Source organism: Notamacropus eugenii, chromosome 1 (assembly GCF_028372415.1).
Source record: "Notamacropus eugenii isolate mMacEug1 chromosome 1, mMacEug1.pri_v2, whole genome shotgun sequence".
Taxonomy (NCBI): Eukaryota; Metazoa; Chordata; class Mammalia; order Diprotodontia; family Macropodidae; genus Notamacropus; species Notamacropus eugenii.
Genome location: NC_092872.1, coordinates 729894183 through 729911066, shown reverse-complemented (window position 1 = coordinate 729911066; position 16884 = coordinate 729894183). Strand labels below are relative to the sequence as shown.

Genomic DNA, 16884 nt, shown 5'->3' with positions numbered 1-16884 from the left:
TGTAGTGTAAGATAGATTTTCATACCAAATTGAATGAGCATATTATTCCCCCCTTAAGCCATATGTGAAGAGAGTAAGCTTCACTTTTCCCCTCTCACCTCCTCCCTTTTCTCCTCTATTGAAAAAATTTTTCTTATCTGTTTTATGAGTGATAGCCTGCCCCATTCAATTTCTCCCTTTCTCCTCCTCCTCTCCTCCTTCCTCTCATCCCTTAATTTAATTTAATTTTTTCATGAATATCATCTCTTCTGATTCAACTCAACCTGTACTCTCTGTCTATGTGTGTGTGTGTGTGTGTGTGTGTGTGTGTGTGTGTGTGTAATCCCTCCACCTACCCAAATACAGAGAAAAGCCTCAAGAGCTACAAACATTTTCTTTCCATGTAGAAATGTAAACAGTTCAGCTTTAGAAAGTTTTTTATGATTTCTCTTTCCTGTTTACCTTTTCATGCTTTCCTTGATTCTTGTGTTTGAAAGTCAAATTTTCTATTCACTTCTGTTCCTTTCATCATGAATGCTTGAAAGTCCTGTATATCACTGAATGACCATTTATTCCCATGAAGCATTATACTCAGTCTTGCTGGGTAGGTGATTCTTGGCTTTAATCCCAGTTCCTTTGACTTCTTGAATATCCTATTCCAAGCCTGTGACCAGGGTTGGGCTCAGCTCAGATTCCTGTGAGATAGACTTTTCCTGTTGGTCTTCCCAGGTTACCTTTGACTGGAGACCTCTTTTACTCTGTTCTTCTGTGGCTTCTGCTACTCTAGAATTTTTTGAGGGTCAGTTTTTATGGATATTTTGTGGGCTGTGGGGGAAGTGCCAAAGTATATGTGTCTTTCTACTCCACCATCTTCATAAAAATATTTGAAAAAACAAAAATAATCTCCTCCTCCCCTCCAAGTTGAGAACTCTTTCCCCAGGAATGTCAAAATCAATTATTGGTTATTATCCATTGTTGATAAAAACAAAAGAACCCCAAAAAATCCACATCTCTCTGAAAGAGGTAGAAGGAAGGATGAATAAGAATTAACTTCCGTGAAAGCCTGAAAAGTGAACACAGTTAGCATGGCAGACTTCCAGAGACCTACCTACTGGTTACATTGTATATCACACTGGAAATCCCTCCATTGAAAAGTATCTTTCAAAGAGTTGTTGAAATTAGATGACTCTTATTTAATTTTAAAAGACCATGTTGTCTAACGTTTGCTAAAATGAAATTTTTAGAAAAAAGTCATGTTTAAAAAAAACGCCAGCTATCTTCCCTCTACCTTACTCCAGAAAGAAAAGGTACTTTTTGTTAAATTGTGAATTATTGCTACCCGGGTTTGGCATAGCTCATGAAATGTTACAGCAATTACTTCTTGGTAACAACTGCTAAATGAAGGGGAAAGAAACTTGTTTGGTTGCAACTCTCCATAGCAGTAAATTTATTTAAAAAACATATCTTCACCTCCAAGAAAATATTCTGAGTAACTCTGGCATGTAGTATGTTTGGGTAATGGATGGACATATGGCTCTATTAACTGTGCATGGGAGAGAGGATTAAAAATAAATGAATATTGTGCTTTTTAATTATTGATTTATATTACGTGTGTCAAGAGCATTCCTGCCTAGATTTTAATTCGTTCCATTTGTAGCATTGCATAGTCTTCATTGGAGAAATTGACCAATTTGATAGAGGCTTATAAAATAACTACCCAGACAAGCCAATTGCTCAACAGGAAAACTCTCTAGCAAATGAATATGCTATTATGTTTGAGCTTCACAGTAGTTAATTCAAAATAATTTGTATTGTCAGACATGCATCAAAGGAAATGCATGGGAAATGAAAATGTACAGAGAACCAAATCGAATCTGCAACTTTGCATGCTGGAAATTTCTACTATGTGAAAGAGTCCTGATTTCATCATAGCTGTATCATGTTGTCTAAGGGTTGGGGACAGTGTTTTTTTGTTTTTTTGTTTTTGTTTTTGTTTTTTTTAATTGGATAAACAGAACAAGAAATAGCAATTTATTGGGGATTTTAAAAGTCTAAAGCTATGGGTAGACGTATTGGAACTGGTAAGGTAAATGGGACTTGTGGTTATGTGATTTGCTCTTAGTTTTAGAAGAAGACCCTGATATCATGGAGATGATGACATCCTTTGGAAATGAATCGGATTTGAGTGAGGGAGGGTTGTGCAAAGTCAACAGCCTCACTTTGTCATCCAGAGTCATCTGGATCCAGTGGCCAGATATAGATCAGGATGACTGGAGATGGCCCAGGGTGCAGTAGGAGACCTTGGTCTGTTTAAGCTAAGGTATTTCCAGGTCTCACTTCACATAAGACAATGCTCATTCAGTGAGTAGGTTTGTTAAATAAGAGAGTCAAGGGGTGGCCACTTTAATTAAAAAAAAAGAATCAAACTGGGAGGAGAGGACCCTCAGGTTTCTTGGCTAAAAGAGAAACAATTACTATTTACATTCACTCAGCTAAGAGGGCCAAAAAAGTCAACATTAAGTGGTGCTTGATTAGGCACCTACTGTTGTCCAATCCACAAGATCCAGAGTGAATTGGAGTTAAGGTGTACTCTTTAAGAAAGAAATCTAGCCAGTACATCTCAAGATAGCTTGATAGTTTTGAGCCATCAAAATTTAACTTCCTTAGGGCAGAACACCCTCTGATAAGGGCGTGATACCCACTGTGGGGAGACAGAGAAGAGGAAAGGAGAGGGGAACAGAGTTGAGTTGGACAGCTGCCAGCTGGATCCCCATTGGAGTAGTTCAGACTATTCACAGTTTGTGATTTGTCCTTCATTCTCAAAGGGGACCATGACATAATGATGACATGACTGCCAAATGAATCCCATTTGAGTGAGTGAGGACTATGCAAAGTCATAAATGGAAGTAGAAGAAGGAAAAAGAAGTGATAATATTGCTCAATGACATCAAAAAAAAAGTTTGTGTTGCTGAATCCATATGGAGGAGGCAGGATCCTGAATGCAGGCTACCTGCTGATCTAGGGCTTGATGGTCAGTAGGCCTCAGTTTGCTGAATCCCAGTTGTAACTCTTGAAGCTGTGAGGTGATTTTTCTTCCATAAGTGCTGACCAAGGGTTCTTCTATGGGGCATGTTGAAAGATCAAGGAAATGAAGGCCAGAATTTCTTTCCTGAAGAGCTGATAAGATCTCTTCCAGCTGGCACAGTTAATTTTAGAGCTGTATGAGGGAATGAATACATCCACATCTCAGTTACTTGAAGGATTATTAGTCAGCTTCCTGGAGAGCACTGTCTTAAAGCTATAGCAAACGAAAGTGCAGAAGAATGGACTTTTAGTGTTGTTCTTTCAGCACCTATCCTTGGAGATTTCACTGAGTTCTCCATCACTACCCTTAGTCAACTTCTGGGATATCTGGTGTCCATTACCTCCATGAGAAAGCAGGTCATTTCCTCAGAGGGATTCTGGATTGTTTTCACTGAAAAAATTTCTAATTCAAATTTTATAAGAAATCAAAATATTATTTTAAAGAAGCTGCATGGGAGGAGGTTTAGGAAAAAATACTGATAATATTTTATGTGGAATACCAATCTTTGTTTTCATTCAAGCTGGGGGTGAAGTAGTTGAATATTCCAGGTGAATGCCTAAGATTTCATGCATATTACAAAGATGCAATTGCCCAGATTAGTATGAGGAAACAGAATACTTAAATGACACTAGCTTAAAAAGAGAAATTGAACAAGCCATCAGTGAGCTCCCTATGAAAAAAATATCCAAAAGACCAGATAGATTTACCTTTTCTTGAATAGAAACAACTTGCTCAGACAGACAGTAGGCCAAACTTGACTTGGCAAAGGTAACAAGAGTGATGCTGTTCAGTCTTCCACAGCTGTTCATCCTTACAACATTGCTTTGGTTGTTTGGACTGTTCTTTGGATTATGCTCATTTCACTTTGCATGAGTTCATATAAGTAAGTCTCAGATTTTTCTAAAATCATCCTCTAACATGACATCACAAAGTATACTACAGTTTGTTCAACTGTTTCCCGATTTATGTGCTTTCCCTCCATTTCTAATTCACTACCACCAAACACACACACACACACACACACACACACACACACACACACGCACACGCACAGAAGATCTGCTATAAATATCTTTATACAAATAAGTCCTTTTACCTTTTCTTGTATGTCTTTGGGATATAGACCTAGTAGTGCTATCGCTATTAATGTCAAATGGTATGGACAGTTTTAGAGCCCTTTGAACATAATTCCACATTGTCTTCAGAAAGGTTAGAGTAGTTCACAGCTCCACCAACAATACATTACAAGTCTTCTACATAGTCTCTAGAATTTGTTGTTTTCCTTTTCTGGTATGTTAAATAATCTGATGGGTGTGTGGTTTTACCTCAGAGTTGTTTTAGTTTTCCTTTCTCTGATCAGTAGTGATTTACAGCATTTTTAAAGTGACTGTTGATAGCTTTCACTTCTTGTTAAAATTGCCTGTTTATATCATTTGACCATTAATCAATTGAAGAAAGTTTATTTTTAAGTATTTGACTCCTAATGATAACTTTACCTTCATCTTCACTGCAGATGCACTCATCCTTTTCAGTTTTTATATTAGTAATTTGGTTTTCTTCTTTCATTTTTCTTAATCAAAATAACCAAAAGTTTATCTATTTTGTTTTTTCCTGTAAAGGTAATTTAAATGGGAAAATATTTCCCATTCATTAATAGGCCCATGTGACCTGCTTAAATCACATGGAAGCTTAAGTTGTATGTGGTGGGAGGAGCTTGCTGAATGGGTGGAACAGGAAGTGGGGAGCAGAGCTGGGATGGTAGAAGATGGGAAGGACATAGGCAAGCAAGCACAGCTAGGCTCATGAGTGTTTGTGGGAAGGCCCCAGCTTGGAGAGAGGAGATTTGGGAATGGCTTTGCCCCTTGCAATGATAATATGTATTGACTTCTTGGCTGCTATGATGGATTTTGCTTCATAGTTTGGGGATTTGGCTTTATGGTGTCAGAATAAATGTTTTTCTTCTGCCTTCTATATGTCATACTTTGTGACTGAGTACTAGGTCAGCATATTCAAAGTCACCACCAGTGCTGTGAGTGTTTCCTTGGTGATACATTTCCCCATAAAAAACCACTTTCTAGTTCCTTTTTAAGTTCAATGTGTTCTTACTTTCAATTGTAGTAATCTCTCCTTTGATTTTCAGGTGTTTATTTTTTTTATTTCATTTTGGTGTTTAATTGGTGATTTGTAAGTTGCTCTCTTTCTAGTTTTTTTAGTTGAATACCCAGTTCATTGATCTTCTCTTTCTCTATTTTATTAATGTATCCATTTAGAGATGTAAATTTTCCCATAATACTGTTTTGGTTGCATTGCGCAAGTTTCAGTATGTTGTCTTGCTGCTTTTATTCTCATTAAAGAAATTATTGATTATTTCTGTGATTTGCTCTTTGACCAAATCATTCTTTAGGATTAGATTTTTTAGTTTCCACTTAACTTTGTATCTGTGCTTCCACAACCCTTTATTAAATGTAAATTTTAATTGCATTATGGTATGAAAAAGATACATTTAATATTTTTGTTTTTCTACTTTTGGTTGTGAGATTTTTTGCCCTAGTACATGGTCAGTTTTTGCTAGGTTGCCATGTAGAGTTAAGAAAAAGGTATAATCCTATATAATCTCATTCAATTTTCTCTTGAGATCTAGTGTTTCAAAGTTTTCTAAGATTCAATTTTGCCCTTAACTTCTTTCTTGTTTATTTTATGATTAGATTCCTCTTACTCTGAGAAGCAAAAGTTGAAATCTTATATACTTTTAGTGTCTATTTTTTCCTATAATTCATTTAACCTCTTCTTTAAGAATTTGAATGCTATGCAATTGGATGCATATATGTTTAGTATTGATATTACTTAATTTTCTGTGGTTCCTTCTAGTAAGAGAGAATTCTTAACTGAAAAATAAATTCCAAGTCTATATGTAAAACAAAGCATATTTTCATTTAGAATTTGGAGAAGCTCCCTAGCATTGGCTCTAGTTTGGAAGTCCTGAGTTTCCTAAGAACTAAATTTGCTGCATTATGCAAGTTTGGTGATCAAACCATTTTCCAATATCTCTGCTTTTGGATTTGGACAAAGTACTTCTGAAGAAGATCAGCTCATCCATATAATGCTTTGTGAATGTTCTGTGGCTGGCTCTAGCTTCTTATCAGAAGGCACTACTTAATTTTCTTCTTGACTGATGACAATTTGAGAAGGAATTTACAGAATTAAATACAATTTTAAAGGCTTTGGGTTCTCCAATTGATCTTCAAAGACATAAAGGTCATCACTTCACAAGTAATGATCTGTATTTGCAACCCTGATAGTGGTAGTGCAAATGTCTTTGGCCACTGAAAACAATGTTTTTCCCTCTTTGATTTGTTGAGGCCATGATGGATTCAATGGGATTACATGAGAAAAATGACCTGTATAACTTTCAGGCATTAACAAATTCCAAATACTCAATTCTCTAAAAGAGTTTCTTTATCAAACACAGTATGTGCTGGCACATTGAAGGAAATAAGCAGATCTAGATGCCTATCAAAATGAACAAAGGTAGTGGTACTGACAAGATGCGTTGAACCAATATGTTGGTATGTAGAAAGCAAGACTCCTTGGTGATCCCCCAGGACCCAAGGGTTTTTTCCGATAAAGTCTGAAAGTCTAAGCTGGAGGCTACTTACTTGAGAAATGGCTCATTTTTGTCAGTGTTCTAGAACTCCAAGACCTTCAGAGCTCTGAAATGGAACCTCAGGCTTCTCAATGTTCCACAGGTGGAGGTGAAAAAGGAGCTACCAGAAGAAAATGAGAGAACCCAGAGCAATCTAAACCCTACCTTGGATCTTTAAAAGAGCCAAAACTCACCCACTCTTTTCTTCAAGTACCAGAAAGTAGAACTAAAAAGAAGCAGTACTGAGGGTCTTGTTCTCTTATATAGCACATCATTGGGAACAGGGTCCCTTTGGGCAGGAACTTGCTTACTTCAATCTTTGTATCTACAACACATAGTACAATACCTAGAACAGAAAGGAATAGGAATAAAAACTAGAGCTCTAATTTGATTGCTACAGGGATCTCTCTAGTGAGGAAACTTTCTCTACCAAATCAAGTAAGTATTTTTTCTACAACTTATAGTCATAAAGAGTTGCCTAATGTATGGATAGAAAAAAAAAATGGTTTACCCAGTGGTCACTCAGACAGAAATGTCACAGACAGGACTTGAATTCAGATCTTTCTGTTTCTGTCAAGGTCAACAAATGAGCTTCAGAGAAATTCTTTTCCTCAAACCTTTTTTTTTGTACTTCTTACTTGGGTACAAGTAATGAAAGTAAAACCATCATTCTTGAAAAAGGCATGTGAAAATATTTCATTGTCATTGATTCATTATCTTTGTGTCTTCCCAGACCAAGACACCCCTCCCACCTATGCCTATTACCAAGCCCTGTTAGGCTACTTGAAAGCAGGGACTTCTTTAATTTTTTCATTCACGTTTAAGTATCTAGCACTTAATTCATTACTTTGTATATGGCAAATTCTCAGTATTTTTTTCACTCACTCATTCACATATCTATTTACTACTATAAATATTGTGCCATTGTAAGGGCTGTTGACAGGTATATAGAAGTGTAGGGGGGAAAGGTAGGGGAGGAAAACCATTAGGCAATATCAGTAAAATTATTTTATTATCAAAAGTATCAATGGGTTTACAATTCCTTTTTAAGGCTAGATCATTCAAGAGCCACCAAAGTTCAACTCTGTTAACAACAGAAAGTTGCCTCCTCAGGTAAGTCTCATGGCGTATCCTACCCACTTTTCCAAGAGATCTCCTGCTCTGGATAGAGCTGTCATTATGTTTCCTTCTTCAAATGATTAGAAGGTAATGAGGTGTCAATAGATAATTACAATACTGCTATGCCCTGCTAGGCTAGAAGCTTCTAACCGAGGTAATGGGGCTGTGAGTTAGGGTATGAATCCAATTCCAGTGATAATATACCACCTATTCCAATGGACAAATGAAACCAAAGGATAATGATAGCACCTTGCATTGGCAATGTATTTTTTTTTTTATAATTTGCCATTCTTCTGATGCCTTTCACTGCAATGCATTTAAAAAGATAGCTTTGAGAGCAAAATTGCCAGCATGAATAATTTGAGCAGTTTAGATTTGAAAGATAGCCAAGTCTGAAGGATTTACAGTTAGAAAAGTCAGAACAGTAGTAATTCTAAGCATCCTAGTCAGCAGTTTTTAAAACAAAACTTAGAGATTTAGCTGAGTGGCAGTTTGGTATAGTTAAAAGAACATTGGCCTTGAAGTAAGGACTTCTGGGTTGGAGTCCTGGATCTGCCATTTACCACCGAAGTAAGCTTTAGTAAATTCTTTTGCTTTTCTGGGAAGCAGTTTCCTCATCTGTAAATTCAAGATGATATTTGTTGTACTATATATTAAGAGTATGATATAAAGCAGAGGTATCAAGCATGCCCCCCCCCCACTACTGAACTACATTAAAATATAATTAAGAAATATAAACAAAATAAATAAAAATAGGTACAAAGATGGAATGGTGGATACAGTGCTGGGCCAGGAGTCAGGAAGGTTCATCTTCCTGAGTTCAAATATGGCCTCAGACAGTTACTAGATGTGTGACCCCGGGCAAGTGACTTAACCCTGTTTGCCTCAGTTTCCTTGTCTGTAAAATGAGCTGGAGAGGAAAATGGCAAGCCACTCTCATATCTTTGCCAAGAAAACCCCAAATAGGGTGAAAGAATCAGACTTGATTGTAATAACTGAACTGCAACAACAAAAGAATATTGATAATATTAATATATGGTTTGCAAAGTTAGTTAGTGGACACAGTGATTCTTGTGTATGGTTTGGTACTGAAATGACCATCAATGACAAAATTCAAATCCTACCCTTGTAGACTGCTAGCTATGTGTTCATGGGCTAACTATTTACCCCATTCGAGCCTCTATTTCCTAATTTTCAAAAGAGAGAACAAAGTTTTAACTGCCTTGTAGGGTTGTTTAACTTAAATGATATAATGAATATAAACTAGAAAAATGACAGCCATTTACTTGGGGGGGGGTCAGACTTAGAAAGAACCCACATGCTTCTGAAAATGTGGGAAACCTTGATATACATCCCAATTGGTTATATCCCGAAGATTTAATTTTAAATCATTAAGACACTACACAGTGGAAGATATCTTGATGAGCACTTGGATATGATAGGTCAAAAACAAGGCAGTCCCTTGACTCAAAGTATTGTATTCTAGTAGGTGGGTTATAGGTCATATCTTTGGTGCTCTTAATACCAGACACTGGTATTAACATAAATAAATAAATGAAATAGAATATAACACAAACATAAATAAAATAGAACATAAATAAACAGAATATGAATAACATAAAAAGAGCATTTAAAAATGAAACATGAGTAAATACATGGCATATACATCAGAAATCATCTAGTCTTTCTTATTTTTACATGTGAGGAAACTGAGACTCAGGAAAAATTAAGTCTATCATATATACATAAAACATTAAGTCTATTATACATACACACATGCATATAAATTAAGTTGATCAAAAATATACATATGTGTACATACATACACAACACATATATCTTATTACGTGCTGTGATATTTGCCCAGGTTCACAAACATAATAACTATCATGGGCAGATTTTCAAATTAAGTTCTCTGTCTCCTGAAAATATGTGTGTTGTCTCATGTTGCCTCCTAGAAATGGCTGATCTTCATTGAACCTCTCACCTCATCTCCACAACACCAAAGTAGCAGAAATAAGTTGGGAGAGCTTTTACTGAATACTAACTGCCATCATTACCTACTAATACTGGAGTGGTAGTCTTAGCTATGAGATCAGATAAATCATTTGGTTGTATATTGAGATAAATGTGTTAGTTTTATAGAAAAGTTCTCATTCTTAGAGTCAGGTTTTTTTTTTCCACCAGTGATAATCATCTTGAGGTCCAGCCTTGGTATTGGGTATGGCAATTGTGAGGTGTACATGGATTGGTGAAAGTTATCAAGATGGTCTTACCCAGGGCTGTTTGAGATGAGTCACAGAGGATATATGAACCATTCACTCTTCTTTGATACCTAGTGCAACTGCTGTTTTAATAATAACTCAACATCAATTTAAAATGTGCCAGGAGACATGACTTCCGGGAGTCAATATGGCAAAGTAAGCAGTAAATTGCAGTGATTCTCCCATATTCACCTCCAAACACTATGAAATAGCACCCCAAAACAAATCCTGAAACAGCAGAACCAGCAATAAGATGGTGTGAACCAACTTTTTAGTGTATGTAACTTGGAAGATCACCAAGAAAGGTCTGCCTCATTCAGGCAGAAGGGGAATGTAGTCCAGGACAGGAAATGTACCAATGAGTTAAAAAAAAAAAAAACAAGCAGTAGTAGCAATTCTGATGTCAGACAAAGCAAAAATACACTTAGTTAAAAAAAATAAAAAAGGAAAGTACAACTTGCTAAAAGATATCGTAGAAAATGAGCTAATATCAATATCAAACATATATTCACTAAGTGGTATAGCATCCAAATTCTTAAAGAAATTAAGTGAGTTACAGGTTCTCATGACCAAACAAGTGATAGAGAGAATTATGAAATGTAAAACAGATAATTTGGATTATGTTGAATTAAGCTTTTTCACAAACAAAACCAATGCAACTAAGATTAGAAGGAAAGTAGCGTACTGGGAAACAATCTTTACATCAAGTGTGTCTGATAAAGGCCTCATTTCCCAAATATATAGAGAACTTAGCTTATAAGAATGCAAGTCATTCCCTAATTAATAAATGGTGAAAGTATATAAATAGGAAGTTTTCAGATTAAGAAAATAAAGCTATCTATGGGCAGATGAAGTTCTCTAAATCACTTTTGATTAGAGAAATGCACATTAAAACAACTCTGAGGTACCACTTCACAGCTGTCAAATTGGCTTATATGGCAAAAAAAAGGAAAATGATAAATTTTGGAGAGATGTAGGAAAATTGGGACACTAATAGACTTTTGGCAGAGTTGTGAACTGATTCAACCATTCCGGAGAACAATTTAGATCTATGACCAAAGGGCAATCAATCTGTGCATACCCTTTGATTCAGAAAAAGGATTATTAAGTCTGTGTTCCAAACTGATCATAAAAGGGGGAAAGCACCTACATGTGGCAAAATATTGGAAACTGAGAGGATGACCATCAATTGAAGAATGGCTGTACAACCTGTGGTATATGCATATAACAGAATACTAATGCGCAATAAAAAATGATGGACAGACCTCAGAAGAAAACTGGAAAGACTTGTACTAACTGACAAAATGAAATGAGCAGAACCAGGAAAACAAAGACTACCATTATCAGCAACATTGTGTGATGATAAGCTCTGAATAACTCAGCATTTCTCAACAACATAATGATTCAAAACAAGTACAAAGGACTCATGAAGGAAAATGTTCTCCACAACCAGAAAATGAACTGATAGATTGTGGATGCTGATTGAAGCATACTTTTTTTTCATTTACTTTACTCTCGTTATGTTTTTTTTCTTTAGATCTACTTCTTTCACAAATGTAAGTAATATGGAGTTTTTTTACATGGTAGCACATGTGTAATCTAGATCAAATTGCCTATCAAGAGCATAGGAGAGGGAGTAAAAGAAGGAGAAACAAATTGGAACTCAAAATATTGTAAAAATGCATCCTGAAATTGTCTTGCAATTGGGAAAAAATGCTTTTAAAATAAAATGTGACAGGAACTTTTAGGGAAAAAGTAAAATAACCTAGAAGCTTACTAGCTGTAGAAGATAGACATGTTCAATGACTGTCATTTAGTTACAATTATAAACTTGCTAGTACTGTTAACTTGAGAAACAAGAGAATTGTAATTTAAGTTAGATGAAGGAAAACTTTCTGCATGAGAAAGAATCAGCCTTTTAAATTTAGATTTTTTTCTCAGTTCTAATACTACTAAAGTTGTTTTTTTGTTATTGAGTCAGCTTTGGGAACATGCCAATGGCTGCCCATAAGTGGTGATGCCTAGCAGCAGGTCAGTTCCAGAAAATAAATTGGGAATGGAATCATTGCATAGGCAATGGTAAAAGTCTCTTGACACAGTGTCACCACTGTCTTATTTTCTCTTTAAACAGCAAAGTCTCCTACGCTTAGCCTATAACACTGACTACATTTCTGTTTGCATACGTATAGTGATGGTACATTAAGTGGCAATTCCAAAGAAGTATTTATAACCTTTATGTGAAATTGAATGGCACTGAGACATTATTACACTAGAAATATGTATAATACATCAGTCTGTAAGGTTCAGACCCATGCCTGGCAGAATAGATCAGTGCTATGGTAACTATATCCTTCTTTGTCCCTTCCTATCAACTCCTCTGTCTGTGTCAGAAGAGTTCCAAAAGTCTCAGGATAAAATTTAAGTATTACAGTCACTATGTATCCTTGTGTCAAAAGTGATGGGGAGACTGGAAGAGAACAATTTACTGTCTGGATTTCTACTGCTCTTTGATAGTTACTTATATGTTGTTGTTTAGGATCATGCCATCCCCTTGCAGACAGCTGAAACATAGTTCTTTGTTCAACTGGGTGAACTGTAGCAGATGATTTTTTTCCTGGTGGTGCTCATTTCAATAAAAATAAGCAGAATAAGATTTCTCTCCTGGTTTCAGACATACATTAACCTCTGTTTGAGGTCAATGAATTTGAATTTTGAATTCCTTTTAATTTTCCTTGCATGTGTGTAACAACCAGTTCCTAAACTACAGACCACTATATACATGTATGTATATATAAATATACATATATAGACACACATACATATATACGTGTGTGTTTGTATGTGTGTGTATCTCTCTATCTATGCGTATATGTACACATATATTTCCAGGTGGAAAGCAGTGAAATGGAATATTGAATCCTAATGTCAGAAATTTATTTAAGGTTGACAAAAAACCTTATATACATTATATGTTATGATAAAATGTGACCTGGAAGAATGAAGAGCCAAGTTGACATTCCATTTAATATTCTCCAGTAATCAGTCAGGACACCAAGCAAGGTCCAAAATGAGAGTGTGTGATGAAGAGGAGACAGATGAAGAAATGATTCTTATCCTGTTTCTTGATTTCTTTGGGGTATAATCTAGTATATATTTTACTAGATCATAAAGGAATACAGAATTTAATGACTTTGAGGCATAGTTTCCCATTATTCTTTGGAATGTCTAGATGAGTTTACAACAGTTTTCATCTACAGATATTCATTAACGGAGGAAAATTCATTAATGTCCATGAATTAAGCCCATACTATATGCATGACACTTTCTATCCCTCTTGCTACAAGACCCAAAGTATACTCATTATGTAAGAAATGCTTGTTAAGTTGAAGTTCTGTTGGAATTTCACCTCTGTCCTATAGGAGTATGGAATCCGTTTTGAAAGACAGGCATGAATATAGGACATGATACTGTTCATTTTCCTAGGCTTTTAAATGCCCAATGAGTAGTTTTGAAAATGAGTTCCTTCAAAGTTCAGAGGAGGGAGGCATTCTGTAAGACTTACTGATAAGGACCACATAATCAGGCCACAGCAGTCTTTCTAAAAGGTGAAAATGTCCAAAATATCAGGTACGTGATCCCATCATATGAGTCTCCTGCCAACCCCCCCCACCCCCCAAAAAGCATCATCGTTGTTTCCAGTGTTTGGTTGATGTTCACAAAACACCCAGACAAATGACTGAAAGGAGAAAAAGGAGGTTAAGTAGGTTATTTGGCAGCATACAGATAAATAGTATGGCTTACCTGAAAGCCCTCCCCCCATTATACAGAATCCAAACCATATCAGTTATGTCTCTGGCTTTAATTTTAAAATCTAGTCTGTGCTGTTGCCTTGAACCTTTTCTGATATCTTTGCATCATTCCTCTTCAGAAAAACCTGCATTGAATTTGTTATGCTGATACAATTTTGAGCAAAGCTGTATAGAAGAATTACATTGGAATCTCTTTGCTCCCCTATCTCTGTATTATCTTTTTCATCCCTATATTGCCTTTCTCATCCAAAGACAATCTATTACTGATATGTTTAGATTGTTCAGTGTTAAATACAGGGTCTGATTAAATCACTTTATTTTATATTCACTTTTCAAAATAAAATGCAAGTGTATGTGTACACACACACACACACACACACACACACACACACACACACACACACACACACACACACACACACACACACACACACCCTGAAACTGAGAATTGAAAGGGAAAGAACATGGAAAGAAAATTAATGACACTATACATTAGAGCATAACATTCTCTTATTCCAATTCTGTAAAAGGTAAATAATTTAGTATTACTAACAGTCTATTCATTAGCCTCTTTGACTAAGGCAACATTACAGAGTCTGGTTGAGTAAAGATCTACTCTGTTTACATCACATTTGGAGACTCATGCCCAGCTCTGAACAACAGTTGAGGAAGGTCATTGGGAAATTGGAAAGTGCCAAGATCAGGACAATCACAGTGGGAAAAGGCCCCAAGTCCACTCCATCTAATAGTTCTTTGAACAATCTGGGGATGGCTAATATGAAAAAAAAAAAACTTATAAAAGGGCTATTATGAAAAAAGAGTCTTAATTTTGCTCTTTTGGGCCACAGAGGGCAGAAACAGGAAAATTGAATGTTGCAAAGTGACAAATTTGTTCTTGATCTCAGGGAGGGGGGAAAGTCTTCTTAACAGAGCTAATGGAATGTAAAGTGGCCTTCCTGAATATCAGTCAGGAACCTTGTCCACAACCCACCCCTAACTTAGAAATCCTTAAGAAAAATCTGGATGACCATTGTACAGAGATAAAATAGAGAGGATGCTCTTGAACCTACAAATTTGACTTGATGACCACTGAAATTCTTATTAGCTCTTAGGTTCTATGATTCTGTCAAAATTCTTTCCTGACATTCAACATGAATTTTCCATACTTATATAATATTTCACACAGAGAAGGCAACCTTCTAGTGTAACAGTGTACAAAATACTTATTAATTAATAATAACAAATTAGTTGTCTAGGAGGGAGATATAACTGCTGTGTCTGATCATAAATATTTTCATAACATAGAGTTTTACCTTGTCCAGTCCCTCCTCCAATATTTGTGACTTTTAAAGTTCTGTGACCTAGCATGTCATTAAACCAAGAAGTGTTTAGAAATTATTAAATATTTGCTGTGTATATGTGTGTGTGTGTGCGTGTGTGTGCGTAGTGGAGATTTATTCAGGAAACAGGAGAATGCAATGAGAAATTTTCTCTATATATGACAGAATGCATCTACAGAAAAAACAAATTAAAAAGAAAAGTAAAACCTTCCAGCTGAAACCTCTGCTTTCTTGAGCATTTTTGCTAGACACAGAGACAAAAAGCACCCTTCTGATTTAGCTCATATCCTTGGACATAGATGAAGACCAAGGGTATTTGAGGTGACTATTGATATTCACTTATTGCCTTTGTCCTTTGAATATGTGTGTTAGGTGTTCATTTCATCTTGTCTGCAGTCCTCTGTGGGCAGAAAATAGGTAATGAATTTGGTTTCTGGATTTCTGTCTTTGTATGTCTGTTTTTGTTTTTGTTTTTTTTTTTTTTTTTTTTAAAGAGGAAACAATAGCTTTAACGGGACTGAGGACAGCTACTAATTATGTTATCTATGTTTTCTCTGTTTTTGAAAGAAAGAACATATGCCCAGTCTCTGCTAAACTTTAGACCTCTGATAGAAACTCAGAACATACTCTACCTTCTTGTAGCCTTCATTTTATGTATCTGGATGCTATTTTGATGTGAATAAACACTTTTTTTTTAAGGAATCTGCAGAGTCTAAGTAAGAAGTCACCTCTTTAACAGTGTTTGAAGGCTGTTTATATCAGTATATCAATGAAGGCATACTATGAATTTTTCAGAATAAATCTGATATTGAAGATTTTGGATTTTCTCAACCAATTATATTTTTAAAAAGCTTAAGATGGGAGGGTGCCTACATCCTTCCACAAACTATCTATTAATGAGACAACTTCATTCTCAGTGCAAATTATCTGACTGCCCCATACCTACCAAAAACTGCTATCAAAAATACAATATGCAAAGTGTGTGCATGTTTAGTCATTCAGACATGTCCAACTTTTTATGACCCCATGGACCATAACACACCAATAGTTTCATGAAATTTTCTTTTTTTTCTTTTATAAAAAATTATTTATTTATTTTGAGGTTTCAACATTCATTTCCAAGAGATTTTGAGTTCCATATTTTCTCTCCATCTCTCCCCTCCCTGCACCACAAGACACCATGCATTCTGATTATCCCTCTCCCAATTTGCCCTCCCTTCTATCACACCCCACCTTTCCCTTATCCCCATCTTCTCTCTTTTCTCATAGGGTAAGGTAAATTTCTATACCCCATTATCTTTAGTTCCTATTTCCCAGTTATATGCAATAATAATTCTCACCATTCCAACTTCTCTCTCTCCCTCTCTCCCTACTCATTCCCACTGAGAAGGCAAACAATTCAATATAGGCTATATATGTGTCATTCTGCAAAAGACTTCCATAATCGTCATGTTGTATAAGACTAACTATATTGTCCTCCATCCTACACTGTCCCCCCCACCTTTTTACTATTCTCTCATTTGACCTGCTCCCTTCCCAAAAGTGTTTACTTCTAGTTACTCCCTTCTCCCATTTGCCCTCCCTTCTACCATTCCCCTCACCCCACTTATCCCCTTCTCCCCTGCTTTCCTGTAGCGTAAGATAG

The 16884-nt window shown here is 36.0% G+C and overlaps 1 pseudogene; it reads right to left on the bottom strand.

The window, feature by feature from the left end:
- Positions 1-5928: 5928 nt before the first annotated feature.
- Positions 5929-6736, bottom strand: LOC140520395 (UPF0489 protein C5orf22 pseudogene; annotated as a pseudogene).
- Positions 6737-16884: the final 10148 nt, after the last annotated feature.